Source organism: Chlorocebus sabaeus, chromosome 17 (assembly GCF_047675955.1).
Source record: "Chlorocebus sabaeus isolate Y175 chromosome 17, mChlSab1.0.hap1, whole genome shotgun sequence".
NCBI lineage: Eukaryota > Metazoa > Chordata > Mammalia > Primates > Cercopithecidae > Chlorocebus > Chlorocebus sabaeus.
This window is the reverse complement of record NC_132920.1, coordinates 27150037-27156736: the sequence shown is the minus strand read 5'-3', so window position 1 is coordinate 27156736 and position 6700 is coordinate 27150037. Positions and strand designations below refer to the sequence as shown.

Genomic DNA, 6700 nt, shown 5'->3' with positions numbered 1-6700 from the left:
GGCAGAACTGGAGTAAAATACTGGCCCTTGTGTAAGTTATTCAACATCTGTATATTTTAATTTCATCTTCCCATAATGTAGTGAATTAAATTATAGTAATGTCACTTAAGGATAGCAGTATGTTCTGAAAAGTGCATCATTAGGTAATTTTGTCCTTGTAACATCATAGAGTATACTTTCACAAACCTACATAGTATAGCCAACTACACACCTAGACTATATGGCATAGTCTATTTCTTCTAGGCTATAAACCTGTACATCATGTTACTGTACTGAATACTAGAGGCAATTGTAATATAATGGTAAATATTTGTGTATCAAAATATATCTAAACATAGAAAAGGTATAGTAAAAATACAGTGTAAAACATTTTAAAATGCCACACACATATGGGGCACTTGCTGTGACTACAGCTTACAGGACTGGAAGTTGCTCTAGGTATCAGTGAGTGAGTAGTGAGTGAATATGAAGGTCTAGGACATTATAGTTCATCTAATGAAGACTACGCTACTATAGACTTTATAAACACTGTACATTAGGCTGTACTAAATTTATTTTTTAAATATTTTTTCTTCTATAATAAACTAACCTTAACTTACTATAACTTTTTTGTTTGTTTCATCATTTTTATTGGTCATATATCTAGAATTCATTACATAAATCTTTCAAAATAATGAGATATTACAAGAATAGTTTACAAGTCAGCTCTGACTGCACAAATATTTGACACAGGAGATCATTTTTACAAATACGTATGCTTTTTTGTTTGTTTGTTTTTTGTGGTTTTTTGTTTGTTTGTTTTTGGGTTTTTTTGAAACGGAGTATCGCTCTTTCTCCCAGTCTGGAGTGCAGTGGCACGATCTCATCTCACTGCAAGCTCCGCCTCCCAGGTTCACGCCATTCTCCTACCTCAGCCTCCCAAGTAGCTGGGTCTACAGGCACCTGCTACCACACCCGGCTAATTTCTTGTATTTTTAGTGAGACAGGGTTTCACCATGTTAGGCAGGATGGTCTCCATCTCCTGACCTTGTGATCCACCCGCCTCGGCCTCCCAAAGTGCTGGGATTACAGGCATGAGCCACAGCGCCTGGCCATGTTTTCTTATAAGAATACTTTAAGAAAGAAAATAAGTCTCTATCTATCTTACAGCAAATTTTATGTAGTCTCTTTTTCTCATTCAATCATCCTTTCAGCATGTCCATCACATCCAATAAACCAAATTACAATCTGTTACTTCTCATTTTCAGATACTATTAAGATTCACACTGTTAAAGGATTTTTAGGGTTCCTTTTCTAATCTTTCCTGATTTGAAAAGAATCCATGTATTCAGGCTAAAAGAGGTAATTTAAACAATATTCCTCCTGAATAGAACTTCTATCAGGTTAATCATTGTTTGGTGAATTATCTTTTCACTTCCTACTTAGGCTAGGCTAGTTGGTAGTTTTACCCCTGCTGATAAAGTCCTGACATTCCTAATAGTTCCTAAACTGCAAAAAAAAGAAATCCTAGAAACAAGAGTAAAATAGAAATATTAAGAAAGCTAAAACACTATTGATTAGAAAACATTTAAATTCAAGGTCTCCCCCAGGTTGAAGAAGACAGAAAAGTAATAAAGTATAAGGATGTGGCAGTAAGTTGTATAAAATGCTAAAAATCTGAAAAAGATTAATCACTCAAGCCAGTGGTGTACCATTTCCAAAATGCTAGAGGGCTGGAGGATACAGAATCTTAGACTCTGTGGCTAGGCTGAACTCAATATTTGATATTCTTCTTATGCTGTGGCTTTGAAATAGTCTAATAAATATCCACTTGCCCAGAGCAAGTAGTCTTTCAGGCCAGGGAAACTTTAGAGAATACTGACCAGGTTTACCTGAAGAGATAGGAACCACCAGGGCAAACATTTGGCATTCACTCCACTCCTTCACTGTTACTGAAAAACGTCCACTCGTCAAAGTCTGTTGTTTTACTTTTCAGGTAACATGAATTAAAATTAAGAAACTAGCAGTTTTCTACTACAGTGAAGCTCCTGAGTACTCAGCTCCAATTATTCAATATTCTTGAAAAGATGCTTTAAAAAGCAAGCCCTTGTCCAATAAGGTATTTAATAGCGCTTAGGGACTATTAGATGTCCCATTTCTCTTCTCTTTCATTTCTCTTGATCTCTTCTCACCCCACTGTAACAAATTGCTACAGGTTTTTTACCAAAACGCTGCAGCAGTAGTTGGAAATGAGTTATTTTGCATTATCAAAGTGTTCAATCACATCATCACAGATCACATTTGCATATAACCAAGAGATGGACAAATAACATCTACTGCAGTGATTTTGCAAATTCAGCATAGTCAATGTATCCATCATTGTTCTTGTCATCATCTCTCAAAACACCATCTCTTATGTTAATCAGTTCATCTTCACTCATTAGTGGTGCCTGTTCACTCCCTTTCTCCTTATGGACATGAGTAATGGCTATGGAGAGTTCTAAGCCATCAAGCAAATCATTGCCATCATAATCGTGCATTTTGAAGTAATGGAGCTGCAGTTCTTGTGGTGACATCTCCACCTCTGGTTTGTTGATGACACCTTCTGTAAGGTATATGGGTGTGTTTTGGTCAAGGAATAGGCCAAGGTGGACATCCAGGCCTGAATGACTCAGCGAGTTTGGCGTGCAGGCACACACTTTCACTTGTTATATAACCTGTTTGTGAAAGTTCATACTTGGCTCCGAGCCACTATTGTCTGTAAAAGGTATAATTGTCCTGCTGACACTGTGCACAGGGCTAAGCTCAGGATGGCTCTTGTGCAGGTGCTGCTGCCCAGACAGAGAGTGAAGCTACTGCCCCTGTAAGGGAGAATGACCAACTAGCAGATGGGCAGGGGGAGCCAGGAACCAGCTCGTGCCCATAGAGAGAAAGAGTTAAGCTGCTGACCCTGAAGGCAAGGGAGAGTCAGCTGTGTGTGGGAGCCGCTGGCTCAAGCAGTCGAGACAGGGTGGACAGTGTGAGAGACTTGGTATAAGTGAGCTAGTGTAAGTAAGCTGCTGATGAGAGCTATTGCTGAATAAAATCATCTTTCACCTGCCTACTTCCCCTGCCAAGTGTTCTGTTAGCTATTTGCCCAGGGACCCACTCCCTTGGACCTCAGCATGGGCTGGACCCGAATCCTAAACCTAACAATTGGTGATGAGGATGGGATGAGGTGAGTAGGTCTTCAGTCCCTGAGGGCTCCTGGGTTGGCTATGTGGCTACAGCATGGGCTGTGGTACCAGGTGGCAACGTGCTGCGAGGATGGGCTTCAGTGGAAACATGGGAGGCAGTGGATGGGTCCCCCGCAAGTGTGGAGAAGGCGCTGAAGCACCTAGAAGTGCACAGCACTGAGATGCAGCATGCTTTTTCTGCCAGAGTCAGATGGATGTTTGTGACTTTGCTGCAGAAGTCCCTGCCCAGTCCTTGTGGGACACACACAGGGAGGAAGAACTTCTGTTACAGGTTCGCCCAATGGTCTGCCAGAAAATAGAGCATGAGCAGCTGTTGGGCCCCAAGGGTGGGCCAGATACCCTCTACTGTGGTGGAGCACACTTCCTATGGTGTCTGTGCCCCAACTAAGTTGCAGGAGTTAAGCAAGTAATGTTGGTAATCGTGTACATACTTGGTGCAAGTCATTCGGGAGAAGGATGTTGCTACACAACCTGGTCCTGCCTGAGTGTTCCAGTTCAAAGAGTACCTGCTGCAGTTGGTGGAAGTATAAAGCCTTTTCTGTGTGATAAGAGAACTGGCCAAGGTGCCCGGCTTGGTAGGGGACACCAGACAACCAAAGGCCATATATGGACTTGGCAATCCACTGGTCCCTGGGCCCAGATAAGTTTCCAGACAAGGCTGCATAGACAGCTATGAAAGCTGGTCAGTGAAAGTGAAACCTGTGTCTTTGCACCTTGGCATCAGCTGCTTGACTCTCCACTTACGCACAGCATATATCTCTTGCATGCCCGAGGACATTCTTGGGGGTGGATGTTTTGCATGACATGGCAGCTGTGCCACCTGTCATGGACTTGATGGACCGTTTGACAACGGAACTGGGATAGTGCCACTGTGTGGTGGACTTGACCAATGCATTCCTCTCAATCAACATTGCTCCAGAGAGCCAGGAACAATTTGCCTTCATGGGAGGGCAACAATGGACTTTCATAGTGTTGCTGCAGGGCTATATGTATAACCCCATTGTATATCATTTTCTTATTAATGATGTTATGTTAACCTCTAGTTTTCTTGCAGGTTTGGAAGTGGCAACACCCCTCTTGCTTGGGATTGGGATGAGGCTGAAACAGCCCTTCTGATGACATAAGCCCTGTAGGTAGTTAACCAGGGGTGCCCATTTAAACTAGATGTGCATGTAACCACAAATAGTGTTGGCTAGGGCCTATAGCATAGCAGTATATGGAGTGCTTGGAAGCGCCAGTAAGCTTTTAGTCCCAACTATGGAAGGGAGCTGAGCCCCAGTGTTCATTAATAAAGCAGTTAGTAACCATATATGCTGCCCTTCAGGCTCACAAGAGTGTGGCTGGACAGGTTACAGTCATGCGGATGGCTTACCCAATAGCAGGATGGGTGTGTTCATGAGTAACGACCCCCCTGACTGGGACAGCACAGACATCCACTTTAGCAAAGTAGGGCACCTACTTAGAGCAGTGGAGTACACTAAGTACAAATCCCTTAGCAGCAGAGTTGCAAGAGGTCTTGGGACCTATAGTCCTAATGCAAGATAAGGCCATGAGGCCTGAGGCACCCCTAGACCCTGAGCCTTCACTGTTAGAAAGGGTGTTCTCCTGTTCCTCATAGGACATGGTACACAGCTATGTCTAGCTGGGGTGCCACTGCTGCCTGGACTGCTGGTGCAGTCCAGCCTAGCACTGACACCATATGGTTTGAAAACAGGTGTAGATAGAGGAGCAGAGTCAGGCTTATCAATATCACTGTTTTACAGCTCCACATCTTAGCTGACTGGAAAGTCTTCCAGGAGCAGTAATATGCATGGAGCTGTCATCTCCTATGATAACAATACCTTCTTCTGGAATACCTTCTGTAGGATCTGCCTGAGGCTGTTTCACAGTTAACTTTTTTTTTAGTAAGTAGAAGTACACTCTAAAATATTAAATTGGCGCAAAAGTAATTGCGGGTTTTGCCATTGCAATTACTTTTGCACCAGCCTACTTATAATAAAAAGTATGGGCCGGGCGCGGTGGCTCAAGCCTGTAATCCCAGCACTTTGGGAGGCGGAGGCGGGTGGATCACGAGGTCAGGAGATCGAGACTATCCTGGCTAACATGGTGAAACCCCGTCTCTACTAAAAATACAAAAAACTAGCTGGGCGTGGTGGCGGGTGCCTGTAGTCTCAGCTACTTGGGAGGCTGAGGCGGGAGAATGGCGTGAACCCGGGAGGCGGAGCTTGCAGTGAGCCGAGATCGCGCCACTGCACTCCAGCCTGGGAGACACAGCGAGACCCCGTCTCAAAAAAAAAAAAAAAAAAAGTATGGTAAATACACAAATCAGTGACATAGTGCTTTCCTATCAAGTATTACGTAGTGCTTTTTTTTTTTGGTGACTGAGTCTCACTCTGTTGCCCAGGATGCCATGCGGTGGCATGATCTCAGCTCATGGCAACCTCTGCCTCCCAGATTCAAGCGATTCTCGTGCCTCAGCCTCCCAAGTAGCTGTGACTATAAGCGAGAGCCACCACACCCAGCTAATTTTTGTATTTTTAGTATAGACGGGGTTTCACCATGTTGGCCTGGCTGGTCTTGAACTCCTGACCTCAGGTGATCCACCCGCCTCGGCCTCCCAAAGTGCTGGGATTACAAGCATGAGCCACCACATTAGGCCTTTAGTGCTATACTTTTATATGATGGCAGTGCAGTGAGTTTGTTTACACCAGTATCACCACAGACATATAATTGTGCTATGATGTCACTAGGTAATAGGCATTTTCCAGCTCCATTATAATCTTACGTGATCACTGTCATATCTGCAGTCCATCATTGACCAAAATGTCCTTGTGTGGTGCATAACTGTACTCAAATATGTACAAAGAGCATTTCTTCTGGTACCCAGTAAATATTTCATTACTTAATACACACTACCCCCTGCTCCTGAGAACCTCACTCCATCCCAAGAACAATCTTCACATCTGCCTTTCTGGACCTTCTACTATGAACTAAATATTTATTCACCAGAGAACCTATTGTATACTAGGTGTTATGAAATATAAATTTTTTTATATCAAAGACATTGTATAATTACATGAAGACCAATGGAGGAATTCATCTTAATTCTACGTATTAGAAAAGCTTTGTTTTCCTTGATGAATAGACATATTTTTTTCCTTCTAAAACAATGTAAGCAAATGACCTTCTCATTTTAGTTGCCAGAATGCTCAGTTTGTATCCCTAACTGAATACCTGTGTAGATTATCATAACTTGTCCTGATCTCCTAGTGCTCATTTGTATGTGTTTTTTGTTTTCTATTTTATTGTATCTTGTTTGCCATCTTGAGTCATTTTTTACACACAATGGAGTGTGTAAAATAGCTATGGCCTATTATGATAAAAGAAATACCTTCTAGCTTATTTGATTGTGATCCTAGTTTTCCATTTCTAGTAAAGAACTTAAAGGCTCTGCAGGGAATAAAATAAAAAGCTACAGGCAGATG

The 6700-nt window shown here is 42.6% G+C and overlaps 1 pseudogene; it reads right to left on the bottom strand.

Annotated features, from left to right (window-relative positions):
• Positions 1-535: 535 nt before the first annotated feature.
• Positions 536-4126, bottom strand: LOC103222370 (multiple coagulation factor deficiency protein 2 homolog pseudogene; annotated as a pseudogene).
• Between the last annotated feature and the right edge of the window lie 2574 nt (positions 4127-6700).